The sequence below is a fragment of the Orcinus orca genome, chromosome 7 (genome assembly GCF_937001465.1).
Source record: "Orcinus orca chromosome 7, mOrcOrc1.1, whole genome shotgun sequence".
In the NCBI taxonomy this organism is placed as follows: Eukaryota; Metazoa; Chordata; class Mammalia; order Artiodactyla; family Delphinidae; genus Orcinus; species Orcinus orca.
Window position 1 is genome coordinate 66,372,908 of NC_064565.1, and position 12,713 is coordinate 66,385,620.

At 36.0% G+C, this 12,713-nt stretch overlaps 1 protein-coding gene across 3 annotated transcripts in view; it reads right to left on the minus strand.

Moving 5' to 3' along the window:
• Window positions 1–8,093: 8,093 nt before the first annotated feature.
• The window catches only part of CCDC141 (coiled-coil domain containing 141), a 212,703-nt gene continuing 208,083 nt past the window's right edge, over window positions 8,094–12,713 (minus strand). For all 3 annotated transcript variants that reach the window (XM_004267379.3, XM_033423654.2, XM_049712584.1), the window contains one exon: window positions 8,094–10,827. The gene's annotated coding sequence lies outside the window, so the exon portion shown is untranslated. The remainder of the gene's footprint in view (window positions 10,828–12,713) is intronic.

Below are 12,713 nucleotides of genomic sequence, written 5' to 3' on the forward strand. Positions count from 1 at the left end.
AGATGTTGGTCCATGAAGTGGTGGGAGATGGAAGTGTATAAACCTCTTTCAAGAAATTTCTTTTGTGAAGGGAGGAAAAAATAGAAGGGTAGCTGGAGGATTTTTCATAGAAAATAGAAACATCCACCAATTCTTCCCAGAGAAGTGTGAAAAATCAGCATCTACATCTATGATGAGTCCTTATCTGCTTCAGGTATTTAGCTCAGATTTTATATCGAATGTCGGGGCACACCACCTCACAGCACAAGACACACGGATGCTTGAATACATAAGAATATGATTCCAGAGACATGTCACATCACACTTGCTACTACTTGTAGACAATCAACATTTTAATTGGGTTTTTAATACTGAATGAGTAATGACTGATTACACGTTGGCTCATTAAAAGCCTCCACTGGCAGTGAGTGGGTAGGCGTGGCAATCCGCTTAAGGGCATAGAGGTAACACGAGGCAGACCCCAGAACTCAAAAATCAGAGAAATAGGGTTGCTATTAGGAAACAGACTTGAGCATTAGACTGTTCCTGGATGGTAGATAGATTTTCAGTTACCTTAATGAGACAGAATGGCTTTCAGGCTAGAGTAGAATGCAAAGAAAAAAAGACTTTTAATAAGTCATGAGCATGTTGTTCAGAAATGCAGTGCAGTAGGAGTTACCAAGGGAAGCAGTGGCTCTCCTCATCCTTTCCAGCACCACCTGAAAGAAGGCAGGCAGGGCACACTCTGTTGGGCCACACGTTCTCAGAACCCTTATCATATTGTGAAGATAAGCCGTCAGACCATCTGAGCCTAATGATAATGAATTCAAACTTACCCCTCTAACTCCATGCTCACCAAGCAACTGTTTGGATGGTAATTCTCCTTCCTTTGTAGCTTGCTGTAAAACCATATTCACATTTTAGGTAGTGATTAGTTTCAACAACATGTCATCTGACACATTGACAAATGCTGATAAGTATAATTTTATTGGTTTTGTTTCTCTCTGGTTTGCAGTTTTTTTGTTTCCTAATTTTATAAACATAATGGACTTATATTTAGTTTAATATTTGCATACATTTATCAAGTATTAAAAAATAATAAATTAAAAATTCTTGGGACCTGCAATATTTCTCTCTTAATAGGTTTGTTTATTATTAAACAGTGTCACAAATTAAAAATCTAAATGATGCTTAGAACAATCAATCCACTTTATGCCTAGGAACCACAATTTGACTAGATTTCACTTTTTTATTACTTCAAAAATTAGTGTTTTTTTCTTTTCAAATCCATTGAAAAAATTAATAGACTTTATTTTTTAGAGGAGTTTTAGGTTTACAAAAATATTAAGAGGAAAGTACTGAGAGTTTCCATATACTCCTTTCCCACACACACCTTGCTTTAGCGTTGTACGTTTGTCACAACCGATAAGCCAGTATTCCAGGCCCTACAGTGTGGAATCAAACCTCCTTCCTGGAGGTGGGCGGGCCCAACACTTTCTAGAAATGCTGGAATTTTGTCTAGTACTAAAAAAGAAAAAGGTATTTGTAATTGCTGATAGAAGCTACACATATGCTGTATTTTAAACATGTTCATTTTCAGAAGTATTTATAAACAATAACAACTTTCTTTTTACTGCAACCTTCCAGCATCTAGCAACCACCAATAGGTTCCCTGAATTTAAAAAAACAAAAGCAAAAGTAAAAATAAAACCTATTAAGGTAACTTCCTGTCAAGACTCTTGACTACAGTCATCTTGTTAAATTCTATTTTCTTCACATAGAGGGGTGAGAGAAGGAACTGACAGGAGAAGAAACTTGTTTTTAAGCTACAAATTCTCATGCTTTATGGTGGATTTTGTCAGAGTACGGATTTCCAGACTAAACAGCCACATCCTTAGAGAGTATACTATAGGCACAGATTTAAACAGAATTAATATCGATGACATTTAGAAGTGTACATGTAGACTTCGATGGCAAATGGACCTAGCCTCCCTACCAAAAAATGATATTCTCCACATTTTTTTCCTCTCAAATTCCAGGAGGATGTAGACTCCAATCTGATGAATGTTGTGGGCTTCTATCTGACATATTTGATTGAACATCATCATTATACTGGGGGGAGGGTGAGAAGCTGGAAATTTCAGCTCTCATAACAAATTTGTTAAACTAAAACCTTAGTAATCTATCCAGGATAGTAGTAATCCATTTAAGAAAAAAAGCTGATAAAAGAAAAGGTTAAATAAAGAAACAAGAGTAAAAGTGTGTGAAGGCCACATTAATTGCTGGATTTTATTTCCTAAATTTTGCTAACAAAGCAGTATTGTTTGATCCTGACCAAGGCTGTGCTAACTTGTTCTTTAGAACAGTGGTTGCCAGCTGAGGATGATTTTATGCTGGGGATATCTGGTGATATCTGGAGACATTTTAGTTGTCACAACTGAGGGTGGGTGTGCTAATGTTGTCTAGCGGGTAGAAGCTGCGCGTGCTGCCGAACATTCTACAATGCACAGGACTGTCCCCGCAACAAAGATGTATCTGGACCCAAATGTTAATTGTGCAGAGGTTGAGAAGCCCAGCCTTAGAGGAATACACCACGAAAACCACATTTTCCTTATCTTTAAGTAACTTTGGTAAGAATATAGATATCCTATGGAATGCTCTTCTCAAAACCCAAGCAAAATGCAGTTTCCACACAGAACATGTTCTGGTCAATGTACATATAAGCTGAATATTTTTTTTAAAAAGCTTTCTATTAAATTAAAAGACATAGTAGAATATATTTATTGCATCTGTTTATGAAGCATCTGCATAAGCATATTCACCAAGTAAAGCACACCAATGATACCCCCCCCTTGTTTATGGGATACATAACAGGACACTGAGTCATGATTTACTGCAGTTTATGTTCTATCACAGGGTAACTGATTAGAAAGTTGTAGTTACTTCTGTTTAAATATATAGCTATTGCTCTGTCCTCTGGCTCACTTTAAAAACTGGTGCTTCTGAAAGCTTAAGGTTCTATTTTTATTCTTCTTATTTGGCTCTGACTTGTGTGACTGTGTTCCTGCCCCTCATTCTCCTTGGCTTGGTCACACTGGACTGGTAGAGAATGAGAGAGAGAGAGAGCGAGAGCGAGAGCGAGAGCGAGAGCGAGAGAGAGAGAGAGAGAGAGAGAGAGAGAGAGAGAGAGAGAGAGAGTGTGTGTGTGTGTGTGTGTGTGTGTGTGTGTGTCTGGGATGGGTGGCAGGGTTGCAGATAAGGCTCAGATAATTTCTCTCTCAGGAGTATCTTCACTCTGAAAACCAGAATTTATAATCTCACAAAATCAGATTTTCCTTTTAGATATGTATTCTTAATTAAACGCACAATCTCTTCCTAGTAAAACTTAAAAAACAAGGAAAATGATATCTGAACATGTTGGGTACTTAAAAATGTTTTTGTCCAGGCTTTAGCTCAATTTAGAATAAAATTATTAAGTGTTCTAGTTGTAATTACTCTAAATGCAATAAAAAATATTGTTTAAAACAGTGACTTTAACTCAGTTGTTTCTCCCTGAGAATGAGAGCTAAAGTAGATCAAAGTGAAATCAAATAATATATTTTTTTAAAAAAGCATTAATTTATATGAACCATTTAGAAGAAATCATTAGAAATATGTAAAAGCTTATTTCAAAAGAGATCATAACAGAAAAATAATTTGACTTCATTTCAATATAATAAAAGCTAAAATTTGTTAATTGCTTGAAACTGACATAGAGCTTTCCTTGAAAGCAGATATTGTGTGGGTGGACATGTTGATAACCCTGTTTGGAGTGCTACAGTCTTATGAGGTTGCCTACCTATGAAGTTCAAGATTCCACATGCTAAACATGTCCAAATGACCTTTTATGTTCTATTTCGCCACTACACAATTTCATACTCATTCCATACAAAGAGAATGTCCAACTACGGTTGCATTTTTCTAGAGAATGACAAGATCTATGCCAATTAACTGTCTCTTTTCTAACATAGGGATAATTTGTCAACAACTACTATGTGCTATATTCTCAATTATTTTATCATTCAGCTGAATCATAGACTGCTAACAGCATTTCTATATTAAAGGGCATTGAGGCTGGGACTTTTAGGGGCTGAATAAGAGCCTGTGCTTGGGTATACCATGTTTTTAACTGACTCTATTTGGAGTCCTACCGTAATATTTTTCTTTTCTTCTCTGTGGAATAAAGAGAACATTTTATGACCGCCAAGTGTGTACTATTCCCAGCAAAGAAAGTTCTTATTTGCCTTCTTCTTCCCAGGAAATTTTCTTTAAATTTTATCCTGAAACTTGGCTGGCCTCTTGGTCACTTGGCCCCCAAACACCAAGTCCTTGGTAATATCATCTGCCTGTTCTAATGAGAAAACCAAGGACATACTTGTGTATTTAATACCCCTTAGTGATCAGTGAGAGCTGGTAGCACTTTTAGAGATGGTTTAATTTATAAAATCATTCACAGGTAAGGAACATGAGGGATAGAGATTTTAGTTGCCATAATCCTCAGAGCTCTTCTGTATCAGAGCTAGGATTAGAATTCAGGTCTTTAGCACTTCAAAATAGTAACGTTTAAGAGGAGTAATACAGAATAGCCCATATATTTAAAACAAGTGCTAATTTCTATTTCTGTTTGAATGCAAGATGATTAAAACAGGCTCAAATGCATGATATATTTTTATAAAATCAATGTTCCACTATTTTAATAAACATTATTAAAGGATTTCAATTAACCTGTAAAAAGATACAAGACAACCTCAACAAAAAGCCTATGTTTATCCAATTAAAAAAAAGAGTTCTATGCCTCTAGGTTCCTCAGAGCAACATCAGAATAGGGGCTGAGTTTTATCTCATCTACTTTATCTGCAAATGGCAAATCTACAGAGGACATGTAAAGTCACATCCATCATTAAAAAATTAAAATGGCAGTGAACCTTGGTTATAATTTGCTTATTTCCAATAATGTACTATACAGCCAATGTCATATAATTTAAATATCAATGATACTAATTTTTAATATACGTGTCAGTGTTATTAAAATAGCCATATAAACTTCGTACTGTGTTTGGAGTCAAAAATATACTTTAATGCTTCTAACATGAACAACAAAGTTTCCTTGGTAATCTCTACTTACAGAAATGGCAGCAATAAACATTAATAATCGTCTAAAATTTAGATTACTTTCATTGCAAAACGTTTAAGTGATCACACTGTAACTCAAGTTTTTAGGTCACTTGAAACAGTATGCTCTGGGAACTCATTGGTAAACTTTCCAAAGGGCATTTAATGCTGGCATTGACTTGTTGGCTATTTATGCTCGTTGGCGGGACATACAACTCTGAGTATAATTGCAAGTGGTTTCTGATTTCCCGCCGCCCCCCCCCCCCCCCGCCCTGCTCCACCCTGCCAAAAGAAGCTCTTAATGCAGAGAATGTTGTCTCCATTCTGAATAAATCTTTGGCATATTTTCAAACAGAAAAGCACTTTAGTCATTATAATCTGCCTGACCTACTATGGCCCTAAGAAACTTTGTTGGCTAGCACTATGGGCTTAGAACATAGAATAGAACATACTCTTCCGGAAACTATTTTGCAGAGTTCTTGGTGGCATTGCTTAAATACCACACGTTGTCAAAACTGTCTGATTAAACATGTAATCCCTGAACCTAAATTCATTCTCAAACAGGACTCTACGGATTTCAGAATGATCCCTACCACTCTTCTTTTACTGTTTCTACTATAGAAATCTGTCAACCTATCTCAATATTCCTATGACAGTGTTGAATTTTTCCATTTTGAATCTTATAAATTTGGAGCACAGATGTCACCAACGTGAAGTTACTGCATACAAGGCTTGAAGTCTTTAGAAACCAAAGTATTCTCTAAAACAATGTTCCTCAAACTTTAATATGCATAAAAATGACCTGAGAATCTTGCTAAGACGTAGATTCTGATTCAGTAGGGCTGGGGTGAAATCTGAGATTCTTCATTTTCAACAAGCTCCTAGGTGATGCTGACACTGCTAGTCTTCTATAGCAAGGCTCTAAAAGACACACCAGATAAAATCAAGCAGTTGACTTATGGCAACTTATTCTTTAAGATGTGTAGTTCTAAAGCATTTGTGAAAAATAGTTTCCTCCTACCTTATACTAACTCTTCACTTAAAGAGAATCAGGTGGGAAGGGGAGGGGTTGCCAAGTGTGGACACACAATGGAGAAATGTTCCTCTTTTCTACCAATCTGAAACTTTGCAGGTCGGTTCAAAGAGGCTAAGTCTTAGAGGTTTACATGACCATGTCTGCATACTAAACTGGAGGAGTCATTCCTGAAGCTATGCCAGGTTTATCAGCGTCAGCTCCGATGGAATGGTCATATGGAGACAGATGATGATGCCTGGGATGACCTTCTATACCAAGTCTTTGTAAGATTTTCAGAAGATACCCATTATGAATATAGATACAATTAGATGCATTTATATGCAAGTTTGTAGATACATATGGATGTGTATGCATATGTACATTTACGTGTGTTTACTCCAGAAGAAAGGAAGAGGACACAATTTTTTTAAACCAACATCACAGAGAAGACTACTAACATAATTATAACTGGGTTTGCATTTCCTTCAATGGTTTCCATCCTTGGTCCCATCTGTTATTTAATCATATTGTTATAGCTATTGCTTGACATCTTGTCTTTATCATCTCACCTATTTATTGCCTTAGACAATATTTCCTGTTTGTGGCTGTCATGGAATTCAATTTCAGTGAATTTCACCAGCTAAGTTCCATGAAACTAAAAAATGTTTAATATGACCATTGGGTTAAATTATCTATGCAGTATACAGTTAGTTACTTAGTGCCAGGCAAAACAAATTCTTTATTATTTCATACCTTCTAAACTTTTTCCCATTAAAATTAATGACATGGTAAGAAAGTATAGGAGAAACGAATTCAACAGCTAGTTCTTTTTTCATGGTGAAAGACTATACCATAGTGAGAAACGATTATATTTGACTTTGGAAAACTGTCTTCATTTAATTTGATTACTGTCCTGTTATAATAGTGTCCTGCAGATCACTATTCTGCAATGGGATGTTAAATAGGAGTATATTCCCTATCAAATATTAAATACCATGAAAATTTTCTCTCTCGAATTGGAGCCACTGCATTCCTTAAGAGCATTTATGAATCAATATTCATACAAGAATAAATATCCCCTATCTGCAAAAGGTGTATAAGAAAATCAGATTAAAGTTATTACCTTTACAAGAATTTAACGTTAAATTACATTTTAAAGAATTCTCAGTGGAGCTAAGAATCAGGCAGGTAAATTCTACATTGTTTCCACGTACTTAGTAGACATAATATACATTTCATTATTTGCATGTATAAACCATTAGCAGTAAAAAAGAAATGAACACACAAAACATTTGTCCCTGCAGTAATCATACATGCTGTATAACCTTGAAAAATGAACTAGAAAAATCCATTTTTAAGAAGCCACATTCAGTACTTTATATGGAAGATACAAATACAATAGCCAATGGATTAAAAAAAAAACAACTGCTGCCTCCCAAGCATGATTTATGATATTGTTATTACATTTAAATAAAAGTAACCTCTAAGTTCTATTTAGAAATAACTCTCTGAATTGCTACCTAGGAGGAATTTAAATGGATTTATATTCGGAGCTGATATATTTGTATACAGACCTGAAGAGTATTTTCCCCTTGTTTATCAGTAATCTGGGAATACTGTTTGGAAACACCGGTTTTTAATCATACGTTTAAAAAACTGGAGAGTTGTGTTGAGTATTTTATCTTGTGGCATGCACATAAATATATGTCTGTATTATACCACTGTTAAAATAAGAAATGTCTATTTTAACTCTTGGTCATCAGTTCCTCATGGCACTGGTACCATTAACAAGAGGTGTTTTCCTAACCTGATTAATCATACATCACCTGGGAATTTTATATATTACCTAATTCATATGGATAAGAACTCATACTAAGAAATAGGTGTACACACACACACACACACACACACACACACACAAACACATACAAAGCACCAAGATCCAAAACTCTTGAAAAGGTTTTTATTAATTCACAATGACATTAATGACATGTGACACACTGTGCTGCATAACTGCTACCAACAATTTCTCACATTTAAAGAAACCGTATAGATTTTCCTAATTCTGAGGTTCTTTGTGAGATGGTGCCATCCCTTAACTTACTGAATTTTTACCTATGATGGGATAGAGTCAGAGCACAGAAGAATGGGATTCAACTGTCAAGAAAACCAGCCCCATAACCTTAGACTGTGGTCATGACTCCCACATGTACATTCTGTTAAGCCTGAGTCATTCTTCATGGTTCATGATCCATTTTTAATTGTAATAGTAAATCAATATTTGTGCAATTATATAATATGCTGCCATAGATTTGAACTAAAACTATGACTGCTTTGCTTGCATATCCATTTATAAGTCCTGGATGGAGTCGTAACAGGGCTTCATTGTTTATATGATTAAATTTATAAAGCATTTGATAAAATGTAAGTTTAATACTTGGCCTTTGTGGTATGTCAGTTAGTTTTCTTTTAAGTGGTAATGTATAACACCAATTACGTTTTAGACAAATGATATATATGACCAAAAATTACCTTCAAGAACATGGAAATGAAGAAAGTACTTACAGTTACCATCTAGAAAATACAAAATGATTAGTTTCATTGAAGTTTCCTGTTAGATGTAGGTACCAAAGTAGTCATTTGTTTTCCATCTTTTAATTAATTAATAGACCAATATATGACTTTATGAAACTGATTACTTTTGAAAGTATAATATAATGGCTGACATATTTTAGCTCTGATTTCTATCAAGAAACCTTAGAAATATACTAGCAGCGTGAGTCCATCCTTGCTGATAGGAAAAGCACTTATCCACGGGAGATACATTCATTCTTGTAGTGCAGCACAGTACCAACTGATAAATCATCCACTCTGGGATTTGATGTCAGAGGCTAAAAGGACTCCTTTTGTTCTAACATTAATATGTTATTGTTGGGGAAAGCTCAGCTTTACAACATTGTAATTACAATGTCTTTCTAATTTTTCTCTTTCAGTGATAATGACAATGGCAGCAAACGATAAAGTTTATGTTCCACATCAAATATTCCCTTGCTCTGTTGAGCACTGTCTCCTTCTAATAATTTACCTCTCTCAAAACCCCCCAAAATAATGCAGGAAGCTGCAAGAAAAATAAAGTGTGAGATGTTGCAACTAGATTACAAGTATCCATGATGTCTGTAATCAATTGTTGGAAAGAGACAAATTCAGGTTGCCCACCTTTTGCCTTGGCCTCAAAAGATGCCTGATTCACCATGATTCTTTTATTGCTAACTCCCTGCCTTTCTCCTGGATACCATTGGTGCAGGCCTTCTGCTTTTGGTGAACTTGCTATATTTATTTATTAGTTCTAAGAGTTTTTGGAAGATTCTTTGAGATTTTATAGATAGAAAATCATGCTTTCTGTAAACAAAAGCATTTTATTTCTTCTTTTCCAATCTACAGAACTTTTGTTTCCTTTTCTTGTCTTATTCACTAGGTAGGACTTCCAGTACAATGTGGGCTGAGAGTGATGAGAGAGGACATTCTTACCTTCTTCCCAGTCTTGGGGTGAAAGTGTCCAGTCTCTCACCATTAAGTATGATGTTAGTTATAGTTTTTTTGTAGATGCTCTTTATCAAGTTGAGGAAATTTCTTCTGTTACTAGTTTTCTGTGAGTTTTAAAAAAATTATCATGAACACATATTGAATTTTCTCAAATGTCATTCCTGAAGCAATTGATATAATCATATGATTTTTCTTCTCTTGCCTGTAGATGTGGTGGATTGATTGATTTTTGAATATTGGACCAGCTTGCATACCTGGAAAAAATTCCACTTGTATGTGTACGTTTATTTATTCACTGTTGGATTGGATTTGTTAGTACTGTGTTGAGAATTTTTGTGTCTACATTCATGAGTGATATTGGCCTATAGTTGTATTTTAATATCTTTATCTGGTTTTAGTACACTGTGGTATACTTAGGGGACAATGTTCATGTAGAAGATAAATAGTTGCTGATTGACTGAAATATACCAAGATGATCCCCTAAACCAAGAAGAGAACTGAGGCCTTGCAGCACAACCTGGGAGTGCTTATTGGCAGCACTGGTTGCTGCCTATTAGTGAATGTCTCTGGGAATTTTTTTTCCAGAGAAAGACGTGTATGGATTTTTCTAAAACATTTTGCATTGGTTTCCTCAGGCTGCTGTAACAAAGAACAGTCGGTCTTCAGTAGCTGCTGATGCAGAACCTGTGGATAAAGGAGGGTCCCACTGCACCATGCTATTTTATGTAAGGGATTTGAGCACTGGTGGATTTTGGTATCTGTGGGGGGAGGAGGTATCCTGGAACCAATCCCCCAGGGATACTGAAGGAGGACTATACCACAAACTGGATGGCTTAAAACAACAGAAATTTCTTCTTTCTCAGTTCTAAAGACTAGAAGTCCAAAATGAAGGCATCAGTAGGACCAGGCTTTCTCTGAAGTCTCTAGGGAAGAATGCTTCGTTGCTCCTCTCCCTTCTGGTGGTGGCCACCTCTGGTGTTGTACGGCTTGCAGCAGCTGCATTACACCAACCTGCTTCTGTCATCACTTGGCCTTTTCCCATGTGTCTCTTCTGTGTCTCCAGGTCTGTCATGGCCTTCTTACAAGAACACCAGTTGTGGATTTAGGGCTCACCCTGACACTTCAACCAGTACAGTCGTCTAATTGAATAACAAAAAATGTCATGCAGACACATTTTATTGTGGCCTCTAACTTCCTCTCAGGGAGCTCCCCACATATGTTTCCTAGATGTGTAGAAAATTCATACTGCAAGGAAGGATAACAAAGCTGACTCAGTTTCCTCATCCCGATGTTTGGCTCTTTTTCCCCTCTGGTCCTATATTTCCCAACACTTAGTGGAACACAGCAGACAAATCTTTCAGGTTCCCACATACCCCATTTCCTCACAAGAATCTGTCGGGGATTTTTGGTGGGGGAAATGTTCTTATTTAATCTGATAACCTAGACCAGGATGTGAGGAGAAATTCTATTACTCCTTTAAAAAGAATAGAAATGAATAAATGTGCGTTTAGGAGGCATCTTCTAGAGCTGCGTTAACTTGAATCAAAGGTAGGCCTTTGAGGGTCGGCATGGCAATGGCTGCTAGAAAAGACACTTTGGAGCAGATGGGCCTTTAGCCTTTCTGATCCTGCCAGGTACCTGGTTTCCTACTTTGCATTTCCAGCTGCCCTGCTTGCCAACAGCCTGTTTGTATGGAGGTTTGCATAATACTTATTACAAAGAAAGGAGGCTTTCTGGCATCATTAGAATAACAAGGGTTAGAGATTATTTGCCATGGATAAGCTTCCTTTGTATTTCATCTTGTGAATTTTTATCTTCAGAAGATTTTATTATATGATTTTTAATACTAATATAAGATAAAATGTCATTTTGTAGTTATTGGATCAATAAAGTTCTTGCAAAAGAACAGTTGCTGAATGACAAAGGGAAAAGTTTATTTCATTAGCCAGCTCTGGAGCTGTTATTTCACAAGTATTGTTATTAAGTGAGTTCTAAATGGGAAAAGAGACATAGCAGGGAGCCATCAGAATACAGATGGGAAACTTCAAATTATGTACCTATTATTGTTTTGGTTTAAAGAAAAGTCATCAATTTTTCCAGCAATGCCTATAGTTAAAATATGTTTTAATTTCACTAGGTTTTTATTACGTTAACTGGAAATATATGCACACAAACGTTCTTGTCTATACAATTCTTTCTGTCCCCTTGTCCTCTAAGGAGGATAGGGTGTTAATTTTATGGTATAAAAAAGAGGATCCAAAGAAGTGGATTTGCCAAGTCCTGGCTTAAACAAATGAAATTTCTGTTGAACAGAAGGAAGAGCTATCTGGCCAAGCAGCCTCCAGAATCAAAGACTTGTTCATCTGGAGGAGTGTCATGCATCCAACTTTCACCCCCAATTTTGGGTGGTTCATGATGTTATATAAACTCTCACCCACATAAGGAATAATGGTGTGGGGATTCTTGAGGAAAAGCCAAATTAGCAGCTTTGTGTTTCCATTTTGAGGCTGAATTCATGCACAGCTGATAACATTCAAATCTCATCTCATGTGAAGACAGAGGAGAAAATGAATTGTTGTTGCTTTGAGCAGGACACTGTTTCATTTCGTGAATACAAATTTTTTGGCTGTTTGATGCAGCTCAAGATTCTGCTTATTATAAATGGAAAACAGTCTGTCATGCTTTGGCATTTGCATTGACATGCACAATATCAGAGTGTACTAGGAGGAGATATTTTATTTTGTTTCAGCTAACTTACTTCATGGACACGCTTAAAATACTGTACCTACAACAGGAATGTCAAAAGCTTCAGATGGCAATTTCTAGTAAGGCACGGTCATGAATAAAAATAAACAGAGTGGAACAAGATGCAATATTTTTTCCTTCCTTCATTTGGAATTCAAATAATCTAATTTTTTGGATTTGGCTGTTTTTAGATTTACACTTATGAATGAAAAGCCGGTTTTAAATAAGATCTGTTCGCAACCAGATGACTGAGCTCCAGCTACAATAAAATATTGATAAT